Raw genomic sequence first — 15,452 nt, 5'->3', positions numbered from 1 at the left:
GAAAACTTATGTCTTTAAAAAGCGTTCCACAAACCAATGAGTGACACCACATCATGTTTCCATCAAAGACAGTATACAACATGGGCGTATACATCAGGTGATAGCTGTGGTTGCAAAAAAAGACTTCGAGTCCTATGGAAGTTTATAATATAGCATGTTTCTGACATCACCTCTGTAAACACTTTCCAACTTTGCTGGATTCAGTCATTCGTTTTGGGTCATATTAAACAAATAAAAGGAAATCTTTAAAAATCAAGTCTTTACAATTTTGGGCTATGCTCTGTTCTAAGTTTTCAATCATAAAATTATGATTCATTGTATTTTCTTTGCCCAAGTTTATGCTCATCTCAAGGCTTCAAATCAGGACGTCAGGGTAGCGTCCATCTTTTATGCTGTCATTGGTTTACAATTAAGACATAGGCACCTATAACAGGGTATCCTATTCCTGTTTTAAATGTCTAAAACATTTGCACATCTCAACACTTTTAGTGTCTTGAACGTGGTATTTAGAATTGTGCTTTGATGTTACAGTTTTCATTTTAGTGAGGTCATATTTCTAGCTTGTTGGCATTAGGAACATTGTAGAAATGTTATATATCATATATAACTAGAACAGAAGAGGTTAAATTACATTGCATTCCTTCTTGGTCTTGTTCAGAGCTGCTATATCATAGTATTACATAGAGTAGATGAGTAGTAGTAATAAGAATCTTGGATCTACTCTAGTATAAAGCAGTTAAAGTTAAACTAACTCAGATTTATGTTGTTCCTTTGTGCCTCAAAACAACCTTTAGCAGGAGTGAAATGGTGAATTTCTCAGTATAAAAATTTTATTTTAGCTCCTGCAAATCTTAATAGTTTTCTTTATATCAAGTATATCATTTTGTTTGTGTAGCTTTGGCAGTGGGATATAGCCAGAAATTAGACTAGAGGCAATCTTTTAAATCCTACTCACAGTGATCGTATCACTACACCACAGTATTTGCTAAGCTTTTCCTTTTTCTTTTCTTTTTTTTTTTGTCATCTCCACAGTCATAGGCTATTAAAAGTCTGCATTGTTCAAAATACGCTTTCAGCAACTTCCAATTCAAGTCATAAATATTTCAAATGTTTGAAATAAATGTGGGATGCTCTGATGGAGTAGTATGTAGTGCCATAACACTGAGTCATTGGCTCTTGGATTCTGAATAATAAATGCTGAGGAGAGAGTGTTGCCTGCATGTATATATACATATATGCAACTAGTATTATCCCCAAACTTTGAAAACTGACAGGAAGATTTTTGTGGCATACAAGTTATTTTTGTCTCTTAAAGGAAATACTCCTGGATTATTCCATATTAGAGCATGTTTGGCAGATAAGGTCTATTCTAAATGAAGATTTCCACACATCATTTTTGTGGTTCATTCACACGGTGAAAAAAAGACGGTGTCTTTATCAGGAGTGTCCAGGATGTGCAGAAGATTAATGTGCACATGCTGGAGCAAGATAATAAATAACACTGGTCTGTGGGAAACCCTTATACAGTCAAGCCGCTTGGCTTTGTTAATGAACACACAGCTTACGGCATCCGTGTGCGGAATAACCAGCTCAGAGGATAACAGTGCAGGATCCCCTCTGTCAAACTGAAACAACTAATGCCGAATACAAAACTATTGCACTCAAAATGTAATATTTCATCAGACAGCTTTGCTACGTATTCGTGAAGGTTTCTCTTGGGGATAAAACATCTATCAGGAACAGAAGCATGTTGGCATACATCCGCTTAGCCACATGTTTTGTGTAACTAATTGGATAACCACACCAACTAAAGCACGAAATTGCCTTTTTTTTATCCCTCGTGCAGCAGTGGATGCAAACCCTCTCTGCAGGGCGTTGGTGGGGCACAGAGGCGCGCACATTTATGAGTCATACATTTAATATGCTCTCCCTTCCTACCCATATCATAAACACTCAGAGGGATGGAAATGAAACATCCCCTTTTTTTCCTCTTTACCCGCGTCGGGAGACTTCGTCAGACAGCTGAGAGAGATCCTCTCCTCTCTGTCCTTTGAGTGTTTCTCGTCCGTACGCGCCGGTGCCCCCTGACTCTTCTCTTCTTCGCTGTCTGACACACAAAAGTGCTGCTTTGACTCTCCTTGCACTATTTTTTTTTTTTTTAAATAATCTGCGCGTCTGTGTGTGTCTGTGTGCGTGTGTTTGGCTGAGAAGATAAGAGATTAGCATGAGTCAGATAATGATTCAGGACGCCAGGTGGCAAATGCCTCAAATCACGCTCTCCCCCTTTTCGCTCCCTCGTTTCCTTTTACTTGTTCACTTGCCGTCCCTGCTCTCTGCGCCGCACGAACTGTCGCTGCTGCTCTTTTCTGCTCACCAATTCCCACTCCTTTCTCCTCAAAATTTGAGCCCATCTCTTTTGTCTACCCCCGTTTAAGTCCCTCTCGCTCTTGTTCCTCCCAATGTCGCCTTCTGTCCCCTCACCGCCTGCAACTGTGGCAAACTTAATAACCCATCGGTTCAGGGGTGGGCGTGGAGAGGTTAACAGGGGAGATAAAGAGGGCAAAGACAGATCGAGTGAAGAGGGGACGGTGGTGGGGGTGCAGTAGGGAGATCGATGGCCCGATGTGGCGAGATAAACGGGAGCGTGTCGGATCAAGGTGGATTTTGAGCACGAATCTCAAGGAGTGCTCATGGAAAAAAGCGGCTGGTTTCGTGCATGTGCCGGAGGGAGTAGAGGGTGGTGGGTAATTTAGAAAGAGTGGGACATAGGAATGTGTAGTGAGAGGCAGAGAGGGTTATAGAGAGCTGTGTAGAGGTGGATGGAGGCAGGGATAGAGAGATAGAAGGAGGGGTGGTGATCCTGGGGGCCTGATGACTCATGGCTGTGCTGCGGTTTGTGCGTCACTGGCGCTGGCTGGAGGAGGAGATAGTGGAGAGGTCTACGCATTTAATTACAGCCTTCCAATTTAGACACACTGTACACACACGCACCTACACACACACACACACACTTGCACAAAATAATATCACAAATAATAGTCTTGCAAGTACCCTAATTGGTGACACACAAACACGTAGGAATACGTGGATGGAGGGCGCACTGTGAGCGCCTCAAACATGACATCGTTGGGTTTTACTTGCAAGCTGGATGTAAAAATGTTTACATCCCTTCCCTTTTTTTTCTGCATTCCCTTTTTTGTTGTCAGCGGTATCGAGCTAAAACGATTACAGTCATGGGCGTGTTGAGCATGCACGTTCACTGTGTGCAGCCACCCCATCCCAGACAGACCTTGAGGCACAAAACTTATCAATCCCACCCCCACCACCACCACCAAAAAAATAAAGAATTCCAAAATACAAAATCGTACCCTTTGAGCAGTTGCACCACACAGCCTGTGACTGGAATATGAAATAGAGACAGAGACATACAGAGGGACGTGCAGGACTGGCTTTGATGACGCAGTAAAGCAAACTCTTCTCTCAGAAAAATCCTGCACGCTTGAGAGTTTTCACCACACAGCCGCTGCAGCGTGATATACAAGTTGTCCTGCTGGTTAAAGGTCAGCCCCGTAAGAGCAGGATTTCTGCATCATCTGTTATTTATTCATTGTATTATACATGGTTGTGTGGTTCTGACAAAGACATGGAGAGCTTGTTATTTTTAAATGCCACACCTGAGAGATTTTTTAAAAGGATAAAACTGTGGAGGAAAAAAACCCCTCCAAATATCACATTCTTTACATCGAAGGAGCTGTTTGCACAGTTCCCTGCTGCATAGTCGAGTCAAGTTTTAACACCTGCTTTCCATCAGCCACTTTGAGAAACAAAGGACACATGTAGATAGAAATGGAAGCAAGACACAGAACAAGAACATCATGAATATTAGGAAATGGGTGCAGAGCGTGCTGTTGGCAACAGAAGAAAATGCAACAGCTGCTTCGTGCAGCGTTCACTGCATGTATTTCTGGTAATATTTGTTTTGTGTTGTTGAAGCATCAGAAGAGAGGAAGCTAAATGTAAATAAAGCATTAATACAGTAGATTTACAGGGATTTACAGGGATTCTCTATTACAGACTTAAAGCAGGTAAAAAAAAAACATTAAAAATTGTAATTAATGTAAATAGTAGTGATTTTTATATGTTCAACAACTAGGCTAATAAGAACTAGGCTGCTGATGATTTCAGTTTCTGTGTCTACAGATAAAAACAAATAATGTTTCAAAATTGCCATGATTTGCACAGAAATACAAAGGCAACTCAAAGCAGCAGAAGTTATTTTTGTATTTCAACATCCTGCTATCAGCTATCATTTCCAGGTTTCCTGTGTTTGTCATGGGTTTAAACATATTAAATATACTATTTTCCTTCTCTGTTATATTTCATCCAACAGGAAACTGTGGGGAAATTTGATTCCAAGGCCTCTTTGTACTTTGATGTGGCAGTAAAAAAAAAAGAAATTAAAGAAAAAAACATGTGAAAGAGAAAAGAGCTCCAGGGCAAAAAAAGAATAAATGAAATACCGATTTCAGAATATGCTGCTTTCACTGGTTCAAATTTAATTTCAAATGTTTCAGATTTAACTGATCCACTGCATCCTCTCATTGTGGCATAAGGGCCACGTTCCTTTTAATTTCCCCACTCTTTTTTTCCTTTTTTTTTTTGACTCCTCTTTCCTGTCCAAACACATTACCCTCCTTGTGTGCCAATTATCCCCTAAGAGGCAGCAAGCCTCACTCTTAAACAATAGGAGCAATCAGTTGCCCTCACTCCCTCTCCCCCTCTGTGCCCCTTTACTCACTCTCTTTTCCAGCAACGAGTGCAAAGGGAGGATAATTTTTTCCAAACAACTGCGGTGAGAGTAGAATGGCAGAGGGAAGAGAAAGGAGAGGTAGAAAGAGATAAAGGCAGAGAGAGGGACTGCTGATCGGCCAGGTCACGTTGGTTCAAAGAGTCTAGAGGCACATCTGACAATACAACGACGCATACAGATGTTTGCTGTCCTAAGCCAAGACAGGCAAATGCACAGCTGCTCTATAACCCCTGACACAGAGTCTATAAAGCCTAAAATATACAAAGACACAGCTACAATCACATCTACTAAAATGATCCCAGGACAAAGAACCAGAAGAAGATAACAGCTTACATTTGCATACTAGTAAATATGCACGTGTATTTCTCCAGCGTTTCATTTCTGTCTTTTGTCTGCAATGTCTGAAAAAATGTGGGTTTGCAATTGCTTAAATCTAGCAAACATTTATTAAAATGTTATTTTTTATTAACAATAATAAAATCATCACATTTTTAGGTAAACCAGACTATTTTTATTGTTCTGCAGAATTTTAAAGTAAAGGAAGAAAAGCACTCTGACACAAATAACTTTTGTAAAAAATATTTTTTACTGTTACTGTGTGTGTGTTTTTTGGGTTTTGTTTTGTTTTTAATTAATTCAGGGTGTTTTTCTTCCCGGCAGTTTTCCAGGTCTTTCAATTTAACGCCTATTTCCCCTTTCATTCATGTCTCCTATCATGAGTTGTCAGCAGCTACATCCCGAGGGAGGGAAATCCCAGCTGTCACTAAATAACTTTTCAGATCACACCAATAAAGCTAATGTCCACGGACATTAAAGGCTATGGAGTCCATTTAACAACCACTTAACGCATGGGCACACATGTGACACACACACACACACACACACACACACACACACACACAGGCTGTTGTGGATTACTCTAACCAGGCTAATGATCTCCTCAATGGGACAACTGGGACTCTTCTGAGACCGTCTTCAGCCTGAGGTCCCACAGGGACCTGGAGAGAGGCTCAGGGGTAATTACAATGTAAATGCTCCTTTTGGGTGTGTGTGTGCGAGTGTGTGTGTAAGGAGGGGCCTCCTGCCTGTATTTTCAAGATTAGGCTAATCTATAGTTGTACATTTTGATTTTGATGGTAAAAATCACACTTTTTATAAAAAGGGGGGGAAAGCCACTTATTTGAACCTTTTTACATGCATGTGTGTGGACAGTTTCACTTTCTGTGCATTTCTTTTCTTAAACATATCAGATGTACACTGTATATTTGAATCCTGCTGCTATATTTGGTTTGTTTTGAAAGGTTTTAAGAAGATTTTTTAGATAATTCCTCTTTTACCAAAGTATAAGTTTCCAATAAAGTTTAGCAATGGCTACATGTCATGTTTGGAAACGTCAATACGGGCACATGCTGGCTTTCTGATGGCCTTTTTACCATCCAAATGAGGCTCAGCTACTTTTCTGCTCAGTAAGCATTCAGATTTGGCATCACAGAGGCATAACAGTTTAGACTGCAAGAGAGAATAGACATTTTAAATTATTTTCAGCGCTTGAAATCTGTGATATTGGGTGACCAAAAAATGGAGGGGAGAGTATTATTGAGAGGCAGAGAGAGGAACGGGGTAAATGAATGTATGATTGATGCGAGTTTGACACTAGGAGGGTTAGACAGAGAGAGAGAGAAAGAGATATACACCTCTTTTTTTTTCACTCTGCCTTTGTTTCGGCTCATCGCCCCTCATCATTACCCTCATCATCATCATCACCATCATAATTATTTCCCTCGCTCCTTTTTTTCGAGCTCTGTCAACAGTCCCCTTGTCCCACCCCTCTCTGTGACGCTCACCATGCCAATCAGATCGTAACGTGACATTATGGCTCATTATACCTGGGCTGCACCGTCTGCTGCAAGTGGCCAGCCTTCTCAGAGACACACACAAAAAAAAACAAAGATCTTTAGCTCAACATGTAAATGTTTCTTTTATTTATCTCTTTTATTTGCATTTCATGTCTGTAGTATCCACACACAGAACTGTATGGGATCCCGCATTGTGTAATCTGGAGGCTTGTAAGCTGCTTAAAAGCACCAAAGGGAAGGAGATAGCAAGAGGTCTGAAGCTACAAAAATAGAGTAAAGAAAGGGACTAAGAATCATAGGAGAGGCAAAGGTAGAAAGAGAGCCACGAACACTCAAGCAGCAGAAAAACATTGTGGTCATCTGCAGTGCGATGAGTCACCTGTAGGCAACACGCACACACACATACACACACACACAAATGCGCACTAACCCAAAAGAGACAGGCTTTGCAATCACAGCCCACATCTCTGTACTTATAATGCCATATTGTTTCATGAGCTGCATCTACTGAGAGCTTTGCATTGTCAAATCTGGAATGCAATCTTCTGCTGAGAGTGAGAACCAAAGTGAAACGATGGAATCAAACTGCAAAATGATTCGACCTTTTACAGCCTTGCTGGCGAATTCGAGATCTCGCCCCGATAATTAACGTCAACCGCCGAACAAAATGTTAATGAAAGGCAGCAAAAAAAGACATGGTTTACTTGCAGCAACGATGTTGTTGCTCTTGTAATTAGTTAAAATACAAATCTGTGGATTAAATCAGCCATCTGCATCTTGTATACATATTTCCTTCTGCACCCCTTCTGCTCCTCTTCTTGTGAGTAGGGCGTGAAACAAAAAACTGCATCAAATATGCTGTCATCAGTGTGATTAATCCATTCTTTTTTTTTTCACTCATAATCAAACCTACAGACACACCACATATGCACTAAAGACAATTACTAAAGCTGCAGCTAATTATGGTTTTCATTAATGACTAATCTTTCCATTATTTTCTCAATGAATCATTTGGTCTATAATAAACTATAAAACCAACGCAACATCCTACGACACAAGGTGACCCTAGAAAATGCCTAAAACTCAAAAATAGATAATGGAAGGCTTTAAAAAGCATTTGATTATCTTGTTTAAAGGATCTGGAGATATTAGCTTTTTTTTAAAAAAGTCAACTAAAAGAATTAATTTAGTGTTATTGTTATTATTTTTAGAATGATACAGTAACCATCTGCACTGCTAAAATTAAAGACAACCTCACTTTGACACTTTTAAAAGGGTTAATAGAATATCTCAGCCCTCCTGTGTGATAGCAAATCGGGGCAAACTGGAAAGCACATTTCATGGCAAATAATCAAAAAGGAAAAATCCTCATAAAAAATGACAACAACAGAGGGGGGAAAAACATTTGACTTTCACTGTAGATTTGATCAAATTCCTGCTACAGTTTTATCAAATCTTGTGGAGCCCAACACTGGATTTGCTTTGGTTTGATTATCACAAATATTCGCTTCATCTTCTGAACTGTGTCTCCTTCCGTTCTAAACGACTCTGTATGTTGAGCTGGCTCATTATTCATTCATACTGCTGCCTGACAGAAAATCAGGTGAGCTTTCACCAGCAACATTAGCTAATTTCCAAACTGCCAATCCATCATCAGATGTTAAAATTTCCTTGTTATTTGAATGTGAAACGTCTGACTGCTGCAAAGTTTGGGTCGTGAGGCGATGCCCATCGAATTCCGACAATGAGGACAAAACAGATGTGGGGGAAAAAGGAGTAGATCTTGTCATCATTCATTCCAATTCTCTTTGCGTTTAACTCTCACTCTCTAGTCCTCCCCCCGCACGGCTTCATCTCTTTTCAAGCCTCATCACCCCGCTCCGCCCTGCCACCTCCCTCCCCTCCCCAATTTCCTCCATCCACACTCATGTTCCTGAACAAGAATGAGACTAATTCAGACCATTTGTATTAGCAGGAGCTGTTTATGCTCCTTTAGGTTCCCTAACAGCAGTGGAAAAAAAATTATAAATTCATGCTCCTTGTCTGCTGTACGCTCACACAGCATTACCTCAGTGCTGTGGTCTCACTCTGATATATAAACATGCATGCAGCTAAAAGCCTGTGCTCCAGTTTGCACAATTTATCCTCTTGTAAAAATGCATCTTCCATTTCTGAAATGTTTTAGTTACATGCTTTCTGCAGCTTCCAGGAGACAGGAGACATTCAGATGAGAAAGACAACAGTAATCATTAGTGCAGTGATTTAGCTTTTTCAGTACCATACAATGTCAAAGACGAACATATTGATTATTACTATTTTGCTATCTCTTCAAACTTAAGACACACCGGGTCCTGCACCTGTGTGCAGCAGGCTCTTATTTATAGTCTGTGGTGACCTTTAACTCTAGAGTCTGACCACATATTTGGCTGAACCCTGTTCAAACACAATGCGTACATGGACAAACATCCACACTGGACCAAATCTGAGATTCACCCAAGCCGGAGAGCAGATTCATCACACAGATTTAGTCCAAAACCTAATCAGTCAAGTCTAAAAAGAGACAAATCGCTGAAAAACTGAAATACTTAACTTGCTGAATGTCAACTCTTAGTCTTCGCTCTAATGTAATTGTGTGGAAACAAAAAGAGGTTTAAAATGACGTGAATTATTCTCTGGTTTCTTAGCGCATCATTTGTAATTGCCAGGTCTCTCTTGGAAATGAGATTTTTAATCTCAATTAGATTTTTTACCTGGATAAATAAAGGATTAATAAATAAATAAAAATTGATGTGATTACATCTTAGATTTGAAATTTTGTGTCATATGCAAAAACGTGTTACATAAAGTCACTGAGAATGAAGATGATCAAGATGAAAGCACAAAAAAGGAAGAAAGGAAGACTCTGATTCACCCTCTTCAATGAACTGCACAGTATGTTTGTTTGTGTCCACGCTTCCTATATGAGTAACTTTGTCTGAATATGAAGACGAAGGCGAGGCGATATTTTTAGAAAGTTCTTGGTTTAACTTGCTAAACAATAACAGTAATGATAATGCTGTCATAAATTATGTTCTATAAGCCGCCTTTTCCTCAAATAATTGTAACCTACAGATGGTAGTTGCACCGTAGATAGTCTTAGAAGGCAGGGAATGTTTAAAAAAAGGCACTGGACACTTAGTGTTTCAATTAAGTTTAATTGAAATGTATTTTTATGACGTAAGTTTAAGCTATTGGGTGAAATGGATGATGTTGGAGCTATAAAGCTCGTCTTTCAAGTCACTGATCTCCTTTCTTTGAGCTCTTCATGTTGCATGGCCACATTACGTTTTCAGTTTCCATATTATTATTATTTTTTATGGAGCACATTTTGTTTGCCATCTGCTTAATTCTAGTGACGCATTTCAAATGTAACATTCAGGAAACTTCAAGACGTACCACTGTCTGTTTTTTGTTTTTGTTTTTTGTTTTTTGCAGCAAACAAATGTTACAGGATATAATGTCGAAAACTCAAGCAAAAAGTGGAGTGTGTTTGCCCTCCCTACTCTTTGTTTCACAGGTGTGATGTGAGTGTACAAGTGAAGGTTTCAAGCTTAAAGGTTGCACATGTGCTATGATTCAGCCCGAATCAAAGACTATCTTTCTGGGTAATCAGGACCATGCCAGTATAAGGACAATGCCCCCCTCTTCAACAAAACATACTTCATACTTTACCATGAGTCTAAAGAGCTGAAAGACTTTGAGATCATCAGTAAGGCATCACTTCTGTGCATTAGATATAATGCACCGTAGGGTGAGGCCAGGTGCCTCTCACCTCCGACTCTCACGTCAGAACGAATATCTTCTGTTTCCCTCCTTCAGACAAGGCACGCACAAAAAAGCTCCAGAGGTTCAAACTGAAAGTGAGAGAAACAGGTTGCTTTCTCACCAAGGTCAACCAGCTGCCACAGTCAATGAGCCTCTTCAGACTGTGAGTCCACAAAGCACCGAATCACTTCCTATTATAAATGTGTCATCAATAATGCCGACCCTGTCATGCACATAGTCACATGTGGGCTCAGTGAGAGGTTTTTGACTGACTAATGCAAGATGTCCGCAAAAACATGTTTACCTCTTATCACTTCCTGTGTTTTCTTTTTGTTTTGGGGGAGGTTTGGGTTGTTTTCCTGCTCTTGACCATCCCCATGTGAGAAGTCCCTGAGATACCCTTTGGAGCTGTCGGTTTGCGTTTATCCCTGCGGACAAACCTTGCAGCTTCATCAGGGGTGCTACGGAAAGGACAGTGTGTCATGAGGGAGCGTGTGGCATGGTGTCGCATTGTTTCAGAGGCTGGATGAGTCATGGAAGAAAAATCAGGGTTGGTGGCATTTTGAGAAGGCTCGTCCGTTGCGTTAAGACAGCACTGCTAAATCAAGAGCGGAATTATAATGTGGTCTTTTGATGCCTGTTGCAGCGGGTCAGACATGGAATTGATTAAGGCATAGTCTAATCTAATTACCTGAGAGGCTCCGCAGTTACATGTCATGAGTGTAATTTGTTTTTGAAGAATACCACCGCCATCCTCCGCCATCCTCTGCCGTCCGTCCTCACCGAGCTGACGGGAGTTTAAATTCCCAAAACATCCGAGCGTATTTATAGCGCCTACTTTACAGTTTGATTGCTGTGACTGTTTCAAGTAATTTCTATATGACTCACCAAAGAAACTCAATGGCTCGTACATCATCAAAAGGCAGACAGCAAAATTTCTTTTCTGCTTTAGTCATGGCTGAATTACTTTTCATCTGTATCGTCATTTTTCAGTCAGATGAGTCCACGCTTCAATTATGGGTTCCCTTTTTTTTATTTTTAGCAAAGTCCAAAATTCAAATGACGTGCTTGACATCGTGTGGATTTAAACTGAAAATGTGGTCAAAGTGATGTCAGACAACCCCCTCTACCACCACTACCACCTCCCGACACCCCACCTCCCTCGGACCCACCCGACACCTCCCACCATCTCATTCAGCTTTTACCATGTTTCAAAATAATGCTTCCCAGTAGGGTTCAGCTTTCTCTGAGTGGCTGCCTTTGAGTGTTTTTTTTCTCTTTCTCTCTCTGTACTGATAAAAGCAAAATTACACAAGATTGCCCACATACAATAGAGGGAGCTATAAATGCTTTCATTTTGTTTTTTCATTTCAGCTCCTACACGTTCGTCCCATACGCGAATGTCAAGTATATGCAGGTGACAGGCTCTAATCTCTTTCCCTCCTCGTGCCCCTTTTTTTCTCCCTCTCTCTCTCTGTTTCCACCTCTGTCTCTCTTTGTGTCTCCCTCGCTCCCTCTGACCACCCTCACACACTCTGCCAACATGAGATAGTCATGTCTGCGTGTCCGGCGCGTCGCGTGTGATAGCCTGTGACGTATAGCATCACGTGCCGGCGGTTTTAGGGTTCCACAAGAAGCTACTTATTATCGTTATCGTTTTTAGGCATCATCATTATCAGCTGGAGCAGACGCAGCGGGTCCCTCTACGTCATTGTTCACTCCAAAGCCCCTAAAGCTCTTGCCGCCAAAGCTACCCACAACATAGCCAACAAATGGAAGGGAGGGAGGGAGGGAGGGTGGAGAACATGACAAAAATCACTCTGGCACTCTTTCAATGTCTCTCCTCTCATCCAGGCCTCCAAGCCCCCCACCACCACCACCCTACTTCCCATACACCCTCTCCACTCTATCTTTCTGTGTTTATTGTTTTTTGTTTTTTGTTTATTGGGGGGTTTTCACCTCTCTATTATCGAATGTTCACGTTTGTCTCGTCCACGCTTTCTTGTTCCATCACACTCTATCTTTCAGCGTGACACCCTCTGCCCTCGTCCGTTCTCCGTGGCGGCCATTATCTAAACCACCCATCTCCTCATCTTTCCCCCCAATTCTACTCGCTGACGCTCAGGAGGAAAAATTTCACAACCTAGACGTAGATAGACACACACAGTCGTAGGGCGTGCGTGCAAATGCTCTCACCCACCAACCCCACCGTCCTCCTCTTCCCCCTCCTCCTCCTCCCACACCACCACGACCACCTCCACAACCTTCTACTCTTTTCAAACCCCTACCCCCCACCCTAATCCTAATCACACCACCGCCACCGTCATCAGCCCTTATCTCCCTCCACCAAATCTGCTCTGACTCAAAACAATTTCCTCTCATTTGCGATTTTTACGGCCCGCCCCCCGCCTCCTACACCTTCATCAACCCACCTACCCCCTTCCAATAAACCCTCTCCACCTCCTCAATACCCCATCGCTACCCATCCGATACAAACCCCACCCAAACTGCACACAAACACATACACGAATGGACTCACGCACACACACTCTGAGCGGTCGCCATTAAGAATGACGGCTCATCGCGTGTAAGCGGCGAATTGCCACTGTCATCCAGTGGAGCCCGAGAAGAACTGCAGTGTGACGTCATGGCGGACGCCGGCCCCGCTGGTTGGTGGAGAATATTTACGTGTGTGTGATTCTGTGCATGTGGATGGGATGGGGGAGACAGAGGAATACAATTTGGTGAGTGGGTGGACCCGTTGGGCCTTGCTGCATCACTGAACCAGGAAAATGAATGAGAACCTACATTAGATGTCACCCCTTCCTCTCTCATTGGTCTCCGCTAATTTTCATTCCTTTTTCCTCTAATTCACATCTCCTTTTGGCCCCCAAGGTGAAGAAAAACAGTTAAAACTGCAAAAACTATCCAAGTGTTTGACGGTATGTTCGACAGTATGTTACAGGGTTCTTTAACTGTATTCAGTTATTTAAAGCAGCTGAAGAATAAACAAATGGGCGTTTTTTTACATTTATTATATGGTAAGAAATCCATTCAAAGTTCAGTTAAGCAGTCTGGTGCTGGTGCCAGAAATTTTGTGCATTTGAATTTTCACAAGAGCAAAACAGCACCACCCAATGGGAGGTTTTCATAGCCACAGCTGGAGAGAGGAACGCCTCACTGAGAGGTGTTACTAGGGCAGAAAAGAACATGAACATACTACGCAATGAGCTGCAAAATTGACAGGATACAAGCATGCACGACGCTTTACAGCAGCAGTGACTCAGTGATTTACTTCAGTGAGGGGGGAAACAAAATGTAGTCTGTCTCTGAAAAGCACAGACCCAGTTCTTTTTATGTCTCTCCTTTGACTAAAAGGCACATAGTTTTTACAGTGCAGTTTTTATTGGTGAGCTGATTTTTCAATTATTGCCCTTAGCTGATAGTGAACATGGTGATTCACAGATGTTGAGCCTATAGTGAGAAGGTTTAAAAACTGTAATTCAGGTCAGATTCATGAACAAATTGGCAAATGTCAGCATGGTTGTCAGTGCAACCTTACACTGTTGTCCAGCAACTTCCACTCAAAGACCATTGGTCTCATGATTGCATCAGACACAAAAATATAGCAAAGTCTTGATTTTAAACTTTTAGCTACATTGGTAAACACACATATTGAGATAATGTGGTATATTGCTAGGCGAGATTGGTTTTTAATCTCTCAGATGTTATGTATAAAAAACATTTTCACAGGACACTATGCAGTGTAACTTTATCGGTTTTTCATATCACTGTGGAGGAAATGTTACTCTATAATGTTGCTTCATTGAGCTTTGTGGGCAAATTCTCTGGCAGGAATAAAGTCCGCCACAAAATTTCAAACAGATAAGGGTTTGGACTTTGACTGGATCACCTGGATTCTCTTTATCAGCCTCCTCTCTGGTGTAGATTTCATGCTGTCATTGTCATTGTCATTTTGCGTGATCCAGTTTTGGCCAGCCTTTAGCTGTCAGGCAGATGGCCTCACATTTGACTCTAGAATACTTTGGTATATAAACTTCAAGTTTAATCAACAACTGTAAGATGCCCAAGTACTGTGGAAAACAAGCCCAAATCATCACCCCTCCGCCATTGCGCTTGACAGTTGGTATGAGGTATTTGTGCTGATACATATAACATTTAATATGCTAACTGAAATATTTGCATGTTTGCATTTTTTCTGAGCATCCGACAGTGTGATCTTGTGAATGTGGTACGATTTCCATTCCTAGGAAGACTGTAGTGTCATGTTAACACACTTGAATGCTCCAGTCCTGCAAACTACCCAAACTTCATTTTTTATAAAATTGCTCACACATGTGATAACTTTCATTTTCACGTGACTGTATATTATCACCCAGCTTTATGGTAAAATCAGCATCTTAATATAATAGTATTTTGCCGTTAGTTGTTTTGGCTCGGGGAGTTGGGAAGCGCATCTGTAACCGGAAGGTCGCCGGTTCGATCCCTGGGCTCTCTGTCCTGGTCGTTGTGTCCTTGGGCAAGACACTTTACCCTACTGCCTACTGGTGTTGGCCAGAGGGGCCGATGGCGCAATATGGCAGCCTCGCTTCTGTCAGTTTGCCCCAGGGCAGCTGTGGCTACAACTGTAGCTTGCCTCCACCAGTGTGTGAATGCGAGAGTGAATGAATAGTGGCATTGTAAAGCGCTTTGGGTGCCTTGAAAAGCGCTATATAAATCCAATCCATTATTATTATTATTATTGGCTTTATCAATGCCAAAACAGAAAACAGAAAAAGAAAAGCTTATATCAAATGGCAGCATTGGATCCTAAAAGAAAAAGAGACCAAATCCAGAGCAGGCTAAATCTTTGGAACCAGTGACAGTGTCTTTTTAATCCCTCAATACATATCTAGCACCAAGGATAATGTGTCATTTACCTGCACTGTTTAATTCTTCTTTGATGGTGTTCAAAATGCTCC

Source organism: Mchenga conophoros, linkage group LG10 (assembly GCF_057382185.1).
Source record: "Mchenga conophoros isolate Kocher_MC1m ecotype Shallow Benthic linkage group LG10, M_conophoros_male_GT1.1, whole genome shotgun sequence".
Lineage (NCBI taxonomy): Eukaryota > Metazoa > Chordata > Actinopteri > Cichliformes > Cichlidae > Mchenga > Mchenga conophoros.
The sequence above is the reverse complement of the archived record's forward strand: the minus strand, read 5'-3'. Positions refer to the sequence as shown.